The sequence below is a fragment of the Somniosus microcephalus genome, chromosome 2, assembly GCF_052327205.1.
Source record: "Somniosus microcephalus isolate GS21.2 chromosome 2, FLI_Smic_1.0, whole genome shotgun sequence".
In the NCBI taxonomy this organism is placed as follows: domain Eukaryota; kingdom Metazoa; phylum Chordata; class Chondrichthyes; order Squaliformes; family Somniosidae; genus Somniosus; species Somniosus microcephalus.
Genome location: NC_140988.1, coordinates 320,735,678 through 320,754,532, shown reverse-complemented (window position 1 = coordinate 320,754,532; position 18,855 = coordinate 320,735,678). Strand labels below are relative to the sequence as shown.

The window sequence follows — 18,855 nt, the reverse complement described above, 5'->3', positions numbered from 1 at the left end:
AACTTGAAAGAAATGCAAGTCGTTTACAACGTCCATTAGCTCTGAGTGACATGGGAAGCAATTGTTCGGAGCAATTTAACTGATAGGATTAGAGAAAGTTTGATGTCGCGTTTACTACATCGCTTTACATAATCGATTGTTACAATGTTTGCATTCCATCGGCACTCTCCTAGCATCAACGCTTCATGTAAGGATTTATTTCAATAATAAGGTACAAAGGCATGTTCGTATTACTGAAATGTTGGGCGCTCCGAATAAAAGAACTGGGCAATGTTAGTTTAAAGTTGGAGGAAAGTGTTTCCCCCCTCCTCCCCATCTCCTTCTCCATTTCTTCAGAGTTGGGCCGACTCAATGTTGAGAAAGGGAACACGAGGACATAACTGGGGATTTATAAAATAACGAATGGGGGAATATGATCATAGTGATATCAATGCAGAAATTCAAAGAGGCAACACATCCATCACATATATATGATATATAAATGCTTCAATTGAAACGGGGTGCTGGGAGGAACTAAAGTTGTGCAAATGGGATTTGGCTAAAATTTCAAACGTTTCACCATTTCGCAAGAACAAAAAAAAGCCGTGGATGGAGTTTGTAGCCTTTAGTTCAGGATTGTTTGATTAAAAGTAACTCAAACATCAAAACATGACGAGCCGATCAATACTTCAACGTGACGTCTCGTATCAGAAAGGGAATAAACTGTTTGCTTAAACCAACCGAACACATAAAGAGAGAGAGCCGGATTTCAGTTTGCAAACTGGGAGAAACAGACTTAACGCCAAGCTCTCAGCTCTGGTTTATTTTAATATAATACCGAGCAGCCAGCTTTGTAACATGTAGCGGGAACGACGGCCTGATAACCGAGTGTGTTCGCAACAGAGAGCAGTGTGAGACACAACACATGACGGAAGTGTTCCTCTGTACAGGTGAGTGTCTTTAAATACTAAAAAAAATAACTTATGCAATAAAATACTCCGTATTCTGGTCGGAGCATGGTGGTTTGTAATACATCATATTGTATCGGAATGAGTGATTTACGCCTCCATTCGGTGATGTTTCGGGTCAAGCGCAAAGTTTGACGTTTCTATCAACTTAATTCACTGCCTCGACACAAGGAACGAATTCTACATACACAAATTTAACAAGTAAACGTTGCGAGATATTCTTATTAATGCTAATCATTTATTATTATTCAACAGGAAATCTGTTCGCAAACGAATTGCCAATTTTATACATTCATTCTGTTTTTGAACCGAACAAAATTCGTCTCCCAGTTAAATTGATAGATTTAAATATTTGTTTTTACCAATGCGATTTAAAAATTTGTTAAACTCGAAGATGTTTTAAATTAACGGTTTAAACTATTCAATAATTCCGGTCTCTCTCAAAAAATGCGAAATCTTTTGTCACTCTTACAACTTGCCTGTTACAACTTTGTTTCATTTTACCAGGATTGCTGTGCTGGATTGAGTAGAGGAGGTGGACACGGTGCCGCTGGACTGGCGGCTGCTTCAGTTCTGCTGGAAGCTCTGGAGTGTGACAATGGTGTTTGTGTACAGTGAAATCAAACGCCATTATCACACTAAATAGCTAGGGCAGAAATCAGCTACAAGTACAAGGCCATTCAACGCAAAGTCTCCACAATTCCTAATATCTGATCGGTTTCAGCCGGCAGTGGAATGGTAAATTTACCAGCAAAACATCCGCGATGAAGCTGCATGTGCTGCTCGGTGAAGCAGTTACAGCCATCGGTGCTAATGAGGAAATGTGTTTAGTCTTGTATTCAAACCAAATCCGCTGTCTGATTCCTGTTTTCCTGACTCTTTGTAAATAGTTCTGAGACCGCAGCTAGTCTTCAGACTTAAGGTTTATGTTGAGAAATAAATGGATGAAATTATAGAAAAGGAACGGTAGAACACAACGCGTTTAAAGATCAGATTATTCTTGCGTTTTAGTGTATATTTTTGTTTTCCAATTATCTATACTAGCAAAACGAGGCTAAAATACATTTTCAATATTCATGCGGGTGAGGACCTGTAAAGTAGCAGACTCAAGACTGGATCACCCCGCTTTAATATAGTATCCCAGCATGGTTTGGTACCATCATTCCTCTATGCATATGTTCTGGGTCACATACAGTACATCCATTGTGGAATGTGTCATTTGAAAACGAAATTACAAGCTTCTCCAGTTAGTAAGTATGTGTGGAGCGGAGCGAGTTCACCAGGAAGGCCCCTGATCTGCGCTAAATTAGCTTATCTCCGCCTGGTGAAGGGGGCTACAATTGGTCTCAGGCACCTCAGGACTAGAGAGTGGACAATTGAAAAAAGTGCTTGTGTGTGGTTATCTGGCGATGAGGACGGGAATGGGCTGGTCAGTGATGACCCTACGGTAGTATGACCTAACTGTTTAGGCTCACGCATGAGAACAGTGTGGTAGCAGAAGGCTGCCTGCGTCTGTGAAACTGTACCCCAGGAGTCAGCACCTTTAGGTCAATGGAAGAGAAAATGGATAGAATTTAAAAACAAGAAAAAAAAGATATGACCATGTATGTACATGCACGCAATCTCTCACCTGTGTACTTGACCCAGCTGTCTGATAGCTATAGAGGTTCCCATGTGGATTCTAATGTACATTGGGGCTCAGTAAAAACATAACCTGTAATTGTTTATTTGGAGCAGTAGTGAGCCAAAACAGGGTCAACCTGGAATGCAAAGATGGCCTCCTTCTGTGCTGTAACCATTCTATGATTCTATGACTTCTTTATCACTAAGATTGAGACTATCCATTCAGCTGCCTCTGCCTCATCTGTCCCTTCCCCAAGCCCACCAAGCCAAGCTTCCCCAAGGTTTCCCTCCTGCCCTAGCCGTGAACTCGCATCTTTCTCTAGTTTCTCTTCTATCTCCGCTCAAGTCCTCTCTGAGCTCATCTTGTCCATGAGACCCACCTCCTGCTCTGTGGAACTGGTTTCAACCAAACTGCTGATCACCCAACTTCCCTTCCAGGCCCCCATATTAACTGATACTCTAAATGGTTCCCTTTCTTCTGCTACTGTTCTGCTTCCTTTCAAATCTGCCGTCATCAGCCCCTCCTCAAAAAGCCCCACCTTTGACACCTCTGTCCTTCCAAACTACCGCCCCATCTTCAACCTTCCTTTCCTCTCCAAAGTCCTTGAACATGTTGTCATCTCCCAAACTGTGCCCATCTCTCCAGCAACTCTATGTTTGTACCTCTCCAAATAAGTTTCTTCCCCTACTACAGCACTGAAGCAGCCCTAATCAAAGTCACAAATGACATCCTATGTGATTGTAACAATGGTGCACTATCTCTCCTCATCTTTCTCAACCTGGATACAGCCTTTGATAAGGTTGACCACACCATCTTCCTCCAACGTCTCTTTCCATCGTCCAGCTGAGTGGGACTGCCCTTGCCTGGTTCCATTCTTATCTATCCAGTTGTAGCCAGAGAATCTCCTGAAATGACTTCTCTTCCCGCTCCCACACAGTTAACTCTGGAATCCCCCAAGGATCTATCCTTGGCCCCTACCTATTTCTCATCTACATGCTGCCCCTCGGCGACATCATCCGAAAACACAACGTCAGGTACGCTGGAGACACCCAACTCTACTTCACCACCTTTCTCAACGCCTCCACTTCCTCTGTGTTGCCAGGCTGCTTGTCCAACATACAGTACTGGATGAGCAGAAATTTTCTTTAATTAAACATTGGGAAGACTGAAGCCATTGTCTTCGGCCCCTGCCAATACTCCACTGATCTCTGTCCACTGATTCCATCCCCCTCCCTGGCCACTGTCTCAGGTTGAACCAAACTGTTCAGCATCCTATTTGAACCTGAGCTGAGCTTTTGACCCCATATCCTCTCCATCACTAAGACCGCCCACTTCCACCTCCGTAACATTGTCCATCTCCGCCTGTCCCTCAGCCCATCTGCTGCTGAAACCCTCAACCATGCTTTTTTTACCTCCAGAAGCGACTATTCAAATACTCTCCTGGCCGGCCTCCCATCTTGCACCCTCCATAAACTGGAGCTGATCCAAAACTCTGCTGGCTGTATACTAAATTGCACCAAGTCCCATTCACATTGCTGACCTGCATTTGCTCCCAGTCGACCAACGTCTCAAATTTAAAATTCTCATCCTTGTGTTCAAATAGAAATAGAAAGAAAGAGAGACTTGCATTTATATAGCACCTTTCATGACCTCAGGACATCTCAAAACGCTTTATAGCTAATTAAGTACAGCCACTGTTGTAATGTAGGAAATGTAGTTGCCAATTTGTGCACAGCAAGGTCCCACAAACAGCAATGCGATACTAACCAGATAATCTGTTTTCGTGATGTTAGTTGAGGGTTAAATAGTGGTCAGGACACCATGGAGAACTCCCCTGCACTTCTTCAAAATAGTGCCATGGAATCTTTTACGTCTACCTGAGAGGGTAGACGTGCCTCGGTTTAATGTCTCATCTGAAAGACGGCACCTCCGACATTGCTGCACTCCCTCAGTACTGCACTGGAGTGTCAGGTTAGATTTTGTACTCAAGACCCTGGAGTGGGATTGAACAACAACATCTTATAGCAACAACTTATATAGTGCCTTTAACATAATAAAACGTCCCAAAGCGCTTCACAGGAGTGTTATTAAAAAAAACAAAATTTGACACTCAGCCATATAAGGAGATGTTGGAGCAGATGACCAAAAGGTTTTAAGGGCCATCTTAAAGGAGGAAAGAGATGCAGAGAGGTGGAGAGATTTAGGGAGGGAATTCCAAAGCTTAGGACCTAAGCAGCTGAAGGCATGGCCACCAATGGTGGAGCATTTAAAATTGGGGATGTTCAAAAGTCCCGAATAGGTGGAGCACAGAGGTCTAGTGGAATTATGGGGCTGGAAGAGATTACAGAGATAAGGAGGGACAAGGCCATGGAGGGATTTGAAAACAGGATGAGTATTTTAAAATCGAGGTGTTGCTTAACTGAAAGCCAATGTAGGTCAGCAAGCACAGGAGATGGGTAAGCGGGACTTGGTGCGAGTTAGCACATGGGCGGCAGAGTTTTGGATGACCTCAAGTTTATGGAGGGTAAAACTAGGGAGGCTGGCCATGAGTGCATTGGAATAGTCAAGTCTAGAGGTGATAAAGGCATGGATGAGGGTTTCAGCAGCAGATAAGTTGAGGTAAGGGCGGAGACGGGCAATATTATGAAGGTGGAAATGGGCAGTCTTAGGGATAGAATGGATATGAGATAGGAAGCTCAATTCATGATCAGATATGACACCAAGGTTGCAAACAGACTTGGTCAGCCTTAGAAAGTTGCATGGGAGAGAGATCGAATCAGTAGAAAGGGAATGGAGTTTGTGGCGTAAAATAAATACAGTGGCTTCGGTCTTCCCGCTATTTAATTGGAGGAAATTTCTACTCATCCAGTGCTGGATGTCAGACAAGCAGTCTAATAGTATAGAGATTGTGGAGGGTTTGAGAGAGGTGGAAGAGAGGTAGATCTGGGTATCATCAGTGTACATGTGAAAACTCACGTTGTGTTGCTGGGTGATGTCACCGAGGGGCAGCATGTAGATGAGAAACAGGAGGGGGCCAAGGATAGATCCTTGGGAGACACCAGAGATGACAGTGTGGGTTCGGGAAGAGAAGCCATTGCAGGTGATTCTATGATTAGGGTTGGAGAGATAGGAATTAAATCAGGCAAGTGCAGTCCCATCCAGCTTTACGACGGTGGAGCGGCATTGGAGCAGAATTTTGTGGTCAACCGTGTCAAAGGCTGCAGACAGATCCAGAAGGACGAGAAGGGATAGATTACATTTGTTGCAGTCAATTAGGATGTCTTTTGTGACCTTGGTCAGAGCTGTTTCAGTACTGTTTCATGGGCGGAAGCCTAATTGGAGGGATTCAAACAAGGAGTTTTGGGAAAGATGGGCACGGATTTGTGAGGCGACAACACATTCAAGAACATCGGAGAGAAAATGGAGTTTGGAGGTGGGGGCAATAGTTTGCAAAGATGGAGGGATTGAGACTTGGTATTTTGAGGAGAGGGGTGATGATGACAATACTGGAGGAGTCATAGAGTTATACAGCACAGAAAGAGGCCCTTTGGCCCATCGTGTCCGCACTGGTCATCAAGCCCTGTCTATTCTAATTCCATTTTCCAGCACTTGGTCCGTAGCCTTGTATGCTATGGCGTTTCAAGTGCTCATCTAAATGCTTCTTGAATGTTGAGGGTTCCTGCCTCTACCACCTTTCAGGCAGTGAGTTCCAGATTCCAACCACCCTCTGGGTGAAATTTTTTTCCCTCAAATCCCCTCTAAATCTCCTGCCCCTTATCTTGAAACTATGCCCCCTGGTTATTGACACCTCTACTAAGTGGAAAAGTTCCTTTCTATCCACCCGATCTATGCCCCTCATAATTTTGTACACCTCAATCAGGTCCCCCCTCAGCCTTCTCTGCTCTAAGGAAAACAACCCCAGCCTGTCCAGTCTCTCTTCATAGCTGAAGTGCTCCAGCCCAGGTAACATGCTGGTGAATCTCCTCTGCACCCTCTCCAATGCAATCACATCCTTCCTATAGTGTGGCGACCAGAAAAGCACACACTATTCCAGCTGTGACCTAGCTAACGTTTTGTACAGCTCCATCATAAGCTCCCTGCTCTTATATTCTATGCCTCGGCTAATGAAGGCAAATATCCCATATGCCTTTTTAACCACCTTATCTACCTGTCCTGCTGCCTTCAGGGATCTATGTACATGCACGCCAAGGTCCCACTGATCCTCTGTCCTTCCTAGGCTCCTACCATTCATTGTGTATTCCCTTGTCTTGTTAGTCCTCCCAAAATGCATCACCTCACACTTTTCAGGGTTAAATTCCATTTGCCACTGTTCTGCCCATCTAACCAACCCATCTATATCGTCCTGTATGGGAACCAGGAAGGAAAGTTGGGTTGTCAACAATTTAGTAGGAATAGGGTTGAGAAAGCAGGAGGTCGGTCTCATTGACAAGATGAGCTTTGAAAGGGCAAGGGGGGAAGATAGGAGAGAAATATGCAAATTTAGGATTAGGGCAGGAGGAAAATGGAGAGGAAGTAAGGTCCAGTGGGCTAGGAGGAGGGACAGAATTATGAGCAGAAGCAGTTGAACGGATGTTGTCGATCTTTTTAACAAAGAAGTCCATGAGCTCCTCACATTTATTGTTGGAGGTGAGGGAGGAGGAGGCAGGGGAGGGTGTTTTGAGAAGATGGTTAGTGGTGAAGAGAAGCCTGGTGTTATTTTTGCCGTCCTGGATGATCTTAGAATAGTGGGTGTTTTTTGTGATGGAGAGCAGGACCCAGTAGAGCTTTATATGATCTAGCCAAATCAGGTGATGGTTAGGCCAGTTGTCCGCCAAAGACTTTAAGAACCCACAAACTTCTGACTCAAAGACAAGAGTGCTACCACTGAGCCTCGCCCCTACCTATCTCTGCAACCTCCTCCAGCTCTACAAACCTCTGAGAATTCTACACTCCTCCAATTCTGGCCTCTTGTGCATCCCCAACTTCTTTCACCTCACCAATGGCGCCCGTGTCTTTAGCTGTCCAGGCCCTAAGTACTGAAATTCCCTCCCTAAACATCTCCGCCTCGCCACCTCTCCTCCTTTAAGATGCTCCTTAAAACTTACTGTTTTCACCAAGCTTTTGGTCACCTCTCCTAATGTCTCCTTCTTTAGCTCTGTGTCAATTCCTTTGTCTGATTACTCTCCTGTGAAGCACTATAAATGCAAATGGTTGTTGATTTTGTTGAACATTCTTGGATAATTATCTAGTTTGTACTTCAGGTTTTACAACAACTATTTAATAACCAGAACACAAAATCAGAACATGGGAGTTAATATATTTTACCAATGTAATTAGCAATCCCCCCCGGTAACCTCTGACCATGCCAATGTTGTAGATAATAACTGACATTTTACTGTTGCGATTTAATTGTCATATGAATGTGTTTCTCTGTGCTCCGTAATTGCACTAACAACAATGATAATAGCCATACTCTGTCATAATCAGAACAATTACAATCAGCAGAAATTGCCTGTGCCCTTTCTACCACTGCAGTATCATATTTAACAGAGTTTCAATCTGCTATATATTTGTAATACAGGTAGACTATCCTTTATCCGAACTTCCGAAAACCGAAAACCTCTAAAAACCAGAAGTTTTTTTGTTCAGCGTAAGTCGTGCGCACGACATGACCAGAGTGGCGCACGACTTACGCTGAGCAGGGCAGAGGGTCACAGAGTTCCCTCCTGGGTAGGAGATTGCAGGCCGAGCCGGGCAGTGTGAAGGAGGTACCAGGAGAGTGAACCCAACAATACAGCAGCCCGTCCGATAGTTGCAGCGGCTCATCCGATATTCTTTTCTCCCCCCGACCCGACCCGAACCGCGGCCCGTCCGATATTCTTTTCTCCCGACCCGACCCGAACCGCGGCCCGTCCGATATTCTTTTCTCCCGACCCGACCCGCAGCCCATCCGATATTCTTTTCTCCCCTCGACCCCGACCCCCCCGGACCCCCCTCGACCCCGACCCCCCCTGGAACCCCCCCCGACCCCCCCCTGACCTGAACCGCGGCCCGTCCGATAGTCTTTTCTCCCGACCCGACCCGTGGCCCATCCGATATTCTTTTCCCCCCCGACCCTCCCCGACCCCGACCCCCCCCGACCCCGACACCCCCCGACCCCGCCCCCGCCCCCCCCGCCCCCGGACCCCCCACGACCCCGACTCCCCCCGACCCCGGACCCCCCACGACCCCGACTCCCCACGACCCCGACTCCCCCTGACCCCAACCCCCCCCGACCCCAACCCCCCTGACCCCCCGACCCCGACCCCCCCTGACCCCCCTGACCTGAACCGCGGCCTGTCCGATATTCTTTTCTCCACCCCCACCCGACCCCCGACCTAATTTGCGGGCCAGCTTAGTAGGAGTCAGCTGATATCCGGCTTTCCAGAGAAGCAGGAAGGGGAATGAGACACGGAACAGTCGCAAGAGGTAGCCTGAACTTTTACAATTTATATTAAATACAAATTTCCCAGTCTTATAATAACACCTTCTGAAATCCGAAAAATTCCGAAAACCGAAACTCAGCTGGTCCCAAGGCTTTCGGATAAGGGATAGTGTACCTGTATACCGCTATATATTAAGAATCGGTTGATTCATCTAGGATTAAATGGAGGATGTCCAATTGGTTCCCTGATAATTTCCATTCCATATTGTTTATATTATTATCACTCAGACAGTTTCTGATTTCAAATATAAACCTTTTTCGGGTGGCTTACTGACACAACCGACTGGTGCAGGTCTGCGCCTGCAATTCACCATATGGTGACTCCCCATTTGTAACTGTAATGTTGGTTGAGTGGGGCAGGGGAGAAGGAGCGTTAAATGAAAATGGAAGGGCTTCCTATTCAAATGGTGGGAATCTCAGAATGCAAGTTGACTCTGGCAAGCTTCTCAATAGCCAACTCAAGAACTCATAGGCAGAAACCTGGTAGATGTTCACCTACTTACATCCTCAGTCATGGTGCTTGTGATAGGGAATCCGAAAAAGAAAATGGAAACATCATAGGAACATAGGACATAGAAGCAGGAGTAGGCCATTTAGCTGGTTCAGCCTATTTCGGTATTCAATGAGATCATGGCTGATCTGTATCTTAACTCCATCCACCTGTCTTGGCTCCATATCCCTTTATACCCTTGTCTAGCAAAAATCTATCTAAGTAAAAATAAGAGAAAACTCTGGCTAAACCTTGTGTGATTATATAGTTTTTTTTTAAGAACTTTTATTTATTTAATACCTTATCACATCTCTCAGAAATACCCCAAAGCACTTCACATACAATGAATTGCTTTGAAGTGTAATCATTTTTGAAATGTAGTTATTAGTGGTAGCCAATTTGCAAACAGCAAGGTCCGATAAATGGCAACGGGATGACAACAACAACAACAACTTGCACTTATATCGCACTTTTAACATAGTAAAACGTCTCAAGGTGCTTCACAGGAGCGTTAGCAAACAAAACTTGAACCGAGCCACTTGAGATATTAGGACAAATGACAGGGTAGGTGTAAAGAAAATGTTTTCATTTGTGGGGAGTACAAAATTAGAGGTCATAGATAAAAGTTTTTGCTAATAAACCCAATAGGGAATTCAGGAGCAACTTCTTTACCCAAAGAGTGGTAAGAATGTAGAACGCGGTACCACAAGGAATAGTTGAGGTAAATAGCATAGATGCATTTAAAGGGAAGCTGGATAATCACATGAGGGAGAAAGGAATAGAAGGACATGCTGATAGGTTAGATAAAGTGGGGTGGGATGAGGCTCATGTGGAGCATAAATGCTGACAAAGACTAGTTGGGCTGAATGGCCTGTTTCTGTACTGTAGACTCAATGTAACTTGATGTGACCAAAAGTTTGGGCAAAGAGATAGGTTTTAAGGAGCGTCTTAAAAGAGGAGAGGGAGGTGGAGAGGTTTAGGGAGGGAATTCTAGAGCTTAGGGACTAGGCAACTGAAGGCACAGCAACTAATGGTGGAGTGATAAAAATTGGGGATGCGCAAGAGGCCAGGATTGGAGGAGTGCAGAGATCTCGGAGGGTTGTAGGGCTGGAGGAGGTTACAGAGATAGGGAGGGGCAAGGCCATGGAGAGTTTTGAAAACATGGATGAGTATTTTAAAATTGAGGCATTGCTGGTCCAGGAGCCAATGTAGGTTAGCGAGCACAGGGGTGATGGGTGAACGAGACTCAGTGTGAGTTAGGTTACGGGCAGCAGAGTTTTGGATGAGCTCAAGTATACTGAGGGCGCAAGGTGGGAGACTGGTCGGGAGAGCATCGGCATAGTCAAGTCTAGAGGTAACAAAGGCAGGAATGAGGGTTTCAGCAACAGATGAGCTGAGGCAGGGCTGGAGATGGGCAATGTTACAGATTATGTTGGCTGAGGTAAATCTCTAGGCCCTTCCTTGAATAGGGCCATAGGATCTTTAATGTCTACATGCACCAGCAAAATAAGCAGATAGGGCCTCTGTTTAACATTTCTCAAAAGTACAGTACTTGTAGTGACAATGTAGCACTCCCTTAGGGCTACGCTGAATGGCAACCTAGATTATGTGCTGAAATCCTGGAGTAGGGCTTGAATCCACAACCTCCTGAATTAGAAGCAAGAGTACTGCCACTAAGCCAAGCTGACTTTTTAATTAATTAATTGGCAATTATACTTGGGATGAGTGTAGTCCCACATGTAGAGTTGAAACTTTACTTAAGGAGTAGCACCAAAGCAAAATACTGCAGATGCTGGAAATCTGAAATAAAAACAGAGAATGCTGGAAACACTCAGCAGATCAGGCAGCTTCTGCGGAGAAACAGAGTTAACAGCCTCGATTTTAACCGCCCCTCCCCCTCCTCGACGGCCAAGAAAGGGTCTGTCCCTCTTCTGTTTTTTGATTAGGGGTGTAACAGTTGCAACCCTCCAGTCCTCTGGCACCACTCCAATATCTAAGAAGGATTGAAAGGTTCTGGCTAGAGCCACCCTTACTTCCCTCAGTAACCTAGTGTTGAGATACCGCGGCAAACGTGGGAGTCGAGACCAGAGCTAGTAAAACAGAACAGCTTTTTATTTCAGCCTCATGACAAAACAGGAACTGGAAGAGCCCGCGCCTGACTTAAATACTCCCCAGACAGGAAGTGCTCCCGGCAGCCTGTCCCGGTGGGAAACAAGTTGCTGGAGGAAAGGGCCCCCGGTTGGGGGCGCCTGCTTAAACTGTCCGTACCGCCGTGAGCGGATTGTGTCCAGTGGTGGCGTGTCGCCACAGAGCTCCCCCCAGAATCCGCTTAGGAGGAGTGGACGAGTCGTGACGGTGGTCTGATGGTTCTGCCGCAGCGGCTCTGCGTGATCGCCGGTCTAGTTGGCGGGGCCTGGCGGTTTGCCGCCGGCTGTGCTGGCTTGCTGGCAGGACGGCCTCTAGTTGGAGGCCGGGCCATGGGGACCTGTTCCCCTGGTTCTGTGTGTGCTGGTTTGAGCCGGTCGATGGAGACTGTCTCGACCCTGTCGCCGAGTCGCAGCTTGAAGACCTTGTCCCCGGTTTGTAGTACTTCGTACGGTCCGTCGTACGGGGGTCGCAGGGGTCCGTGGTGCACGTCGTGTCGCACGAAGACGAAGCGCGCCTGCTGTAAATTTGGCGGAACGTGAGGTGCGAGTTCGCCGTGTCGGTTGACCGGAAGTGGGGTGAACTGCTGAGCGGAAGAGAAAAAGTTGAGACGTTGCTGGTCGGCCGACCAAGGCGTGGTAGCCTCCGGAAGGAATTCGCCTGGGACGCGCAGCGGTTGTCCGTAGACTAACTCCGCTGCCGAGGACTGGAGGTCTTCTTTGACCGTGGTGCGTAGGCCTAGTAGTACCCACGGTAGGCGGTCAGTCCAGGTACTGTCCTGCAGGCCGGCGCAGAGTGAGGCCTTGAGTGACCGGTGGAAGCGTTCACAAAGCCCGTTGGCCTGCGGGTGGTACGCCGTGGTTCGGTGGAGCATCACACCGAGGTTGCGTGCTGTGGCCGTCCAGAGTTCGGAGGTGAACTGGGCGCCTCTGTCGGAGGTTATGTCGGCCAGTACGCCGAACCTCGCTACCCAGGTGTTAACGAACGCCCTGGCGATGTCGGCTGTGGTGGTGGAGGTCAGCGGCACTGCCTCAGGCCAGCGTGTGTAGCGGTCGACCATCGTGAGGAGATAAGTCTGGCCTTGCGATGGCGGCAGGGGCCCGACGATGTCGACGTGTACGTGGTCGAAGCGGCGGCTGGGTACCTCGAAGTCTCCCAGGGGTGCTTTTGTATGCCGTTGTACCTTAGCCCGTTGGCAGGCGAGGCAGGAGGTGGCCCAAGTCCGAACATCTCTGCTGAGGCCACGCCAGACGAAACACTGGGAGAGGAGTTTGACGGACGCGCGGGAACCCGGGTGGGAGAGCCCGTGGCGCGCGTCGAAGACGCGGCGGCGCCAGGTTTCAGGGACGACCGGCCTGGGTTGGCTGAGTGTGATGTCGCAAGTAACTGCCGTGGCTTCGGGCCCGTGCACGACCTTGGCTAGGAGTAGCCCTGGCAGGCTGGTAGCCGCCGAGAGGAGGTTTGGGTCCGTGAGCTGGGCCGCTGCTAGTTGCGCGTAGTCGACCGCGAGGTGATTCGCGCAGATGGTGGGACGGGAAAGGCAGTCGGCGACAATGTTGTCTCTACCGGAGACGTGCTGGATGTCCGTGGTAAACTCGGACACGGCCGCGAGCTGGCGTTGCTGCCGAGCGGACCAGGGTTCGGTGTGCTTGGCCATCGCGTATGTGAGTGGCTTGTGGTCCACGTACGCAGTGAAGGGGCGGCCTTCCAGGAGGAACCTGAAATGGCGGACCGACAGGTGGAGCGCGAGAAGCTCGCGGTCGAAAGTGGAGTATTTGACCTCCGGGGGGCGCAGTTGGCGGCTGTAGAAGGCAAGTGGCTGCCACGCGCCATTAACCCACTGCTCGAACACGGCCCCGACCGCGTGGTCGGAGGCGTCGGTGGTGAGCGCGACCCGGGCGTCGGCCCTCGGGTGCGCAAGCAGAGTGGCGTTGGCGAGCGCGTTTTTGGTGGCATCGAAGGCGGCTGACGTGTCAGTGGTCCAGGCTATGGCCATCTTGCCGGATTTACCTCGGAGGGAGTCGTATAGGGGCTTCATGAGGGCTGCAGCTCTGGGGATGAACCTGTTGTAGAAGTTCACCATCCCGAGGAACTCCTGGAGGCCCTTGATGGTTGTGGGGCGGGGGAACTGCTGGACGGCCTGCACCTTGTTGGGCAGGGGGACGGCCCCAGCAGGGGTGATGTGGTGACCGAGAAAATCGATCTCGGTTAGGCCGAATTGGCACTTCGCCGGGCTGAGGATGAGCCCATGTTGGGCTAGGCGCCCGAACAGGACGCGAAGGTGTTCGAGGTGCTCCTGTTTGGAGGAGCTGGCCACGAGAATGTCATCTAGATAGACGAATAGGAAGTTCAGGTCCCGCAGGACCGAGTCCATAAGGCGCTGGAAAGCCTAGGCTGCATTCTTGAGGCTGAAGGGCATCCTCAGGAACTCGAACAGGCCGAATGGGGTGATGACGGCCGTTTTGGGGATGTCCGCGGGGTGTACGGGGACTTGGTGGTAACCGCGCACCAGGTCGACTTTGGAAAAGACGGTTCGTCCGGCCAGTTGGGCCGAGAAGTCCTGGATGTGAGGCACCGGGTATCGGTCGGGGGTGGTGGCGTCGTTAAGGCGGCGGTAGTCCCCACAAGGGTGCCAGCCTCCGCCGGGCTTAGGGGCGATGTGGAGGGGCGAGGCCCAGGGGCTGCTGGAGCGGCGGATGATGCCGAGTTGTTCCATGGTGGTGAACTCGGCCCGCGCGATTTCCAGCTTGGCCGGGTTGAGCCTGCGGGCGTGGGCAGAAACTGGAGGGCCGGTGGTGGGGATATAGTGCTCCACCCCGTGTTTGGCGGCTTTGGCCGAAAAGGTCGGGTTGGTGAGGGCGGGAAACTCGGCTAGGAGTGCCGAGTAGTCGTCCACGGCCCTGGCGAGGCAGTAGGTCGTCAGGCCGGCCGAACGGTCCGGGGTAAAGGCGCCGGGGATGGTGGCCATAGTGTTGGCGTCGACGAGGCGGTTCCTCGGAATGTCGACAAGGAGGCCGTGGGCGCGTAGGAAGTCGGCGCCGATGAGTGGGCAGAGGACCTCGGCGGTGAGGAACTCCCAGCGGTAGCGGCGGCCCGCGAGGTCGAGCGTGACCATGCGGATGCCATATGTGCGGATGTCCGAGCCATTGGCGGCGGCCAGCGTGATACCTCGTGTGCCGCGTTGGATTTCGAGGGCGGAGGCGGGGGTGATGCTGTGCTGGGCCCCTGTGTCGCACAGAAATCGGCGGTTGGTTCTGTCGTCAGTGACGTACAGTAGAGGCCCCTTTTGCCCCACGGCCATCGCGGGGGCCGGTGCGGGCGGGGAATTGAAGGTACACGGTGGCGTGCAGCGTTGGGCCCTAGTGCCAAAACGGGTGTGGTAGTAATAGTGGCCCGGAGTGGTAGGGCGGGCGGGCCTAGTGGGCCGGGGAGACCGCGTGGTCGTTGCCGCGAGGTCGGGCATGACGTCGCGCGCGGACTGTGCAGAGAGCAGCCGGTCGGCCTTTTCTGCTATGTCATTCAGGTCCGTGGAGCCAGACTCCACAATGAGCGGGCGGATGCTGGCGGGAAGCTGCCGAATGAAAAGCGTGCGAAAGAGGGCGCTGGAGGGCTTGTCGTCCGCGAGGGACAGCATGTGGGAAAGCAGGTCTGATGGTGAAGCATCACCGAGACCGGGGAGGTCAAGGAGTTGGCAGTGGCGCTGGTAAGAGGACGTTTGAAATTTTTTAAGGAGCGCAGCCTTCAGATGTTCGTACTTGCCAGTCTGTGGTGGGTCCTGCAGCGCTGCCCAAACTTTGGGGACGGTAGCGTACGTGAGTGAGGAGACGAGGTAGTCGTACTTCGTGGTGTCGCCTGTGATGCCTTTCAGCCTGAATCTGGACTCGGCTTGAACGAACCAGGCTTCGGCCAAGTTTTCCCAAAAGTCTGGTAATTTAACCGTGACTGCGTTTGTATCCGCCATGCTAGCTTAGGATTCGTCCTGAGCGTCGGGGTCACCAGTGTTGAGATACCGCGGCAAACGTGGGAGTCGAGACCAGAGCTAGTAAAACAGAACAGCTTTTTATTTCAGCCTCATGGCAAAACAGGAACTGGAAGAGCCCGCACCTGACTTAAATACTCCCCAGACAGGAAGTGCTCCCGGCAGCCTGTCCCTGTGGGAAACAAGTTGCTGGAGGAAAGGGCCCCCGGTTGGGGGCGTCTGCTTAAACTGTCCGTACCGCCGTGAGCGGATTGTGTCCAGTGGTGGCGTGTCGCCACACTAGGATGCTTTTCTACTTTGAGCGCTGCCAACCTTTTAAGTACCTCCTCTTTATCTATTTTTATCCTATCCAATTTCTCTATTACCTCCTCCTTTACTGTGATATTGACAGTATCCTCTACTTCTCTGAAGACAAATGCAAAGTACTCATTTAGTACCTCAGCCATGCCCTCTGCCTCCGCAAAAAGATTTCCTTTTTGGCCCCTAATCGACCCCACCCTTCTTTTAACTATCCTTTTACTTTTTATATGTTTATAAAATACTTCAGTGTTCCCTTTTCTGTTACTTGCTAATCTAGTCTCATACATTCTCTTTGCCCCTTGCATTTCCTTTTTCAGTTCTCCTCTGCACCTTCTGTGATTCTCTGTTGTATTATGAACCTAACATTTATCATAAATCTCCTTTTACTGTTTCATTTTAATCCATTTTTTGAGATTTATCATTTATTTTCCCCCAGCAAGGATTATTCGGATAATTTATATTTTGATGTTGCTATGAAGTTAAATTCAATCCACATTCCAGCAACACACATGCTATCTTGGATGTTGATTCGTTGTGCATCCGATGTAGTAGAAATGTATATACTCGTAATACCATATCAGTTTGAGGCAATGAGACCCATCCAATACTTCCTAAAGATGTAATGTTAGCTTGCTTTCATTGAGCACAGCAAGAGTCCAAGTAAAATAGGCAATGTAGTTGCCATGGCCTCCAAACCACGAGGGAGGTGACAGTTTTGATTGGCGGCTCAACAAGCCAATTCTTAACATAGAGAGCTGGAGTAGGGGGCAGAGGTTCAGTTTTTAGCTCTCTTCACTGGGGAGTAAAAAGTCAGTCTGCAGGAGTTTTTGAGACAATGTGACAGTGGTAGAGAACTTTTTCTACACATCCCAGTCAGTCAGCGATACTGACTAGCAAAGTGAGATAGACTCGCATCAAAGACAAAGTTTGTGTCAGTTATTTATTTGTGATGTTACAAGGAGTGACTGGGAATGGGTAAAACTTGCTGTTCAGCTATGCATTTAGAGTGAAATAAACTAGTTTGTTGGTTTACAATTGGCTCCATCTCACTAGTGATCTTCTTAGCTTGCATTCCAGAAAGTAGAAGAATTGCATATGGTGGCACATGCAAAACCACAGAATCCAGTACACATAACAAGGGATCTTCTTGCTGTGGATCCCCAGATTACACAATCATTTGACTAGATATTAGGCAGTAAAATTACACTCTTGATTGTAGGGTTTGCAAAGTCTGCTTACAGGAGTGACCGGAGATGCTCAACCCAAGAAAATATCTAGCGCAGACCCAAAATTTGTAACAGTGGGTCTCACATCTGCATATCTGTGCATCTCCTATTTATGAGTGGGTCTCAGAGTATCAGTGGATCTCATATACCTCATATGTACTCATAGGTTCCACATGTGCAAGTGAGTATCACATATCTCAATCGGCCACACACAATGCCTGGGAATTAAACATACCAGGTTATTTAACGATCAGGAAGGACAGGCAGGAAGGAAGGGGAGGTGGGGTGGCTGTGTTAATAAAGGAAGGAATCACTGTAATACAGAGAAATGATATTGGGTCAAAAGATCAGGATAAATGAAACAGTTTGGGTGGAGGTAAGGAATAATAAGGGGAAAAAAACACTAGTGGGCGTAGTCTATAGGCCTCTGAACAGTGGCAACTCTGTTGGACGGAGTATCAATCAGGAAATAGTTGAGGCTTGTAATAAGGGAACATCTATAATTATGGGGGATTTTAACTATCATATTAATTGGACAAATCAAATTGGGCAGGGCTGCCTTGAGGATGAGTTCATTGAATGTATTAGGGATGGGTTTCTTGAGCAGTATGTAACTGAACCGACCAGGGGGCAAGCAACCTTAGATCTGGTCCTGTGTAACGAGACAGGATTAATTAAAAATGTCCTAGTAAAGGATCCCCTTGGAATGAGTGACCATAACATGGTTGAATTCCATATTCAATTAGAGGGTGAGAAGGTTGGATCTCAAACAAGCGTGCTGAGCTTGAATAAAGGAGACTATGAAGGTATGAGAGCGGAATTGAGTAGAGTGGATTGGGAAAATAGATTAAAGGGTAAGACGATACATGATCAATGGTGTACATTTAAGGAGTTATTTTACAACTTCCAAAAAAAATATATTCCACTGAGAAGAAAAGGGTGTAAAAGAAAAGACAGCCATCCATGGCTAAGTAAAGAAATTAAGGAGAGTATTCGACTAAAAACAAGGGCATATAAGGTAGCCAAATCTAGTGGGAGGATAGAGGATTGGGAAAACTTTAAAAGACAGCAAAAAATAACAAAAAGATTGATTAAGAAAGGGAAGATAGATTATGAAAGTAAATTAGCAAAAAATATAAAAACAGATAGTAAGAGTTTTTATAGTTATATAAAAAGAAAAAGGGTGGCTAAAGTAAATGTTGGTCCCTTAGAGGATGAGACCGGGAAATTAATGGTGGGAAATATGGAGATGGCAAAAACACTGAATGAATATTTTGTATCAGTCTTTACAGTAGAAGACACTAAGAATATCCCAACACTGGACAAACAGGGGGCTAAAGGGGGGGAGGAGCTAAACACGATCAAAATCACTAAGGAAGTGGTACTCGGTAAAATAATGGGACTCAAGGCGGATAAATCACCTGGACCTGATGGCTTACATCCTAGGATCTTGAGGGAAGTGGCGGTAGGGATTGTGGATGCATTGGTAATAATTTTCCAGAACTCCCTGGACTCGGCAAAGGTCCCGGCAGACTGGAAAACTGCTAATGTAACACCCTTATTTAAAAAGGGCAGTAGACAGAAGGCTGGAAACTATAGACCGGTTAGCCTAACATCTGTGGTAGGTAAAATTTTGGAGTCCATTATTAAGGAGACAGTA

The 18,855-nt window shown here is 48.4% G+C and overlaps 1 long non-coding RNA gene across 1 annotated transcript; it reads left to right on the top strand.

The window, feature by feature from the left end:
- Positions 1–686: 686 nt before the first annotated feature.
- On the top strand, positions 687–1,530 carry LOC147123549 (uncharacterized). The gene is made up of 2 exons (XR_015074717.1): positions 687–929; positions 1,455–1,530. It is a non-coding gene; the product is annotated as an uncharacterized LOC147123549 (long non-coding RNA).
- Positions 1,531–18,855: the final 17,325 nt, after the last annotated feature.